Raw genomic sequence first — 1,009 nt, 5'->3', positions numbered from 1 at the left:
CGAAACAGTACCGTGTGGTGAAACAAACACAGACACAGCAACAATCACCCACAAACAAACAGTGAGAACAGCCTACCTTAATATGGTTCTCAATCAGAGGAAACGTAAAACACCTGCCCCTAATTGAGAACCATATCAGGCTAATACAATGAACCTAAACATAGAAACACATAACATAGAATGCCCACCCAGCTCACGTCCTGACCAACTYAACAATACTGAACAAAGGAAATAAGGTCAGGAACGTGACAGACTGTTTTTAATCCGTGCAGACACACCAGAATGCTTTCCGCTCACGACGGATGCACCGTCATAGCCTTGCCACACAAGATTATTTCTGTAGTCCAGACCATGTTTTTCAAAGCAATCGATTATCATTTTTGTGAAACCTGCTGCATCTAAACTTTCAGCTGAAAAAGCTTTAGTTTTTAAATAGTACCTCGTTGTAATAGTACCTCACAACTAAAGACATTTGTTATTTTTCTCTTTAAATCTTTGGTTTCATCTGAAATGACACAAAAAACTTTATTTTCACTTTCTTTTACTTCTCTTATTAGTTAACTTTGTACCATCTCAGCTCAGTCCTCAACAACTTCCTTCTGGATTTGGTGGCTTGTGTACTTAGCATGGCCACATGCATTCATCCCTTTTCTCTATGAGAGGGTCATGCTTTGCTATTTCTTCTAAGATGATCGAAACATTACCCTTGTTGTGAGAGTCATCAGACTCTCGATGACCTCCTCTGCGTTATATTTTGAGTGGCAGTTAATAGGAGCACATCTGCAATTGTTTTAATGTAAGTACAGTTTTCCTCCACTTTCTTTTTCCGGTCCTCATTTATGACATCTAACATGGATGAGTTGCTGTCAACAGCCCTTTTATGCCGATTCCAAGCATACATAGCATTGATATGATGCTCTTCCTTCGAATGGAGATTAAACCTAGAATCTTTAAAACAGCACCTTTTTCCAGTTACAAGAACCTGACTGTGTTGTGAAGGCAGATTCAG

This window comes from Salvelinus sp. IW2-2015, unplaced genomic scaffold, assembly GCF_002910315.2.
Source record: "Salvelinus sp. IW2-2015 unplaced genomic scaffold, ASM291031v2 Un_scaffold2212, whole genome shotgun sequence".
NCBI lineage: Eukaryota > Metazoa > Chordata > Actinopteri > Salmoniformes > Salmonidae > Salvelinus > Salvelinus sp. IW2-2015.
The sequence above is the reverse complement of the archived record's forward strand: the minus strand, read 5'-3'. Positions refer to the sequence as shown.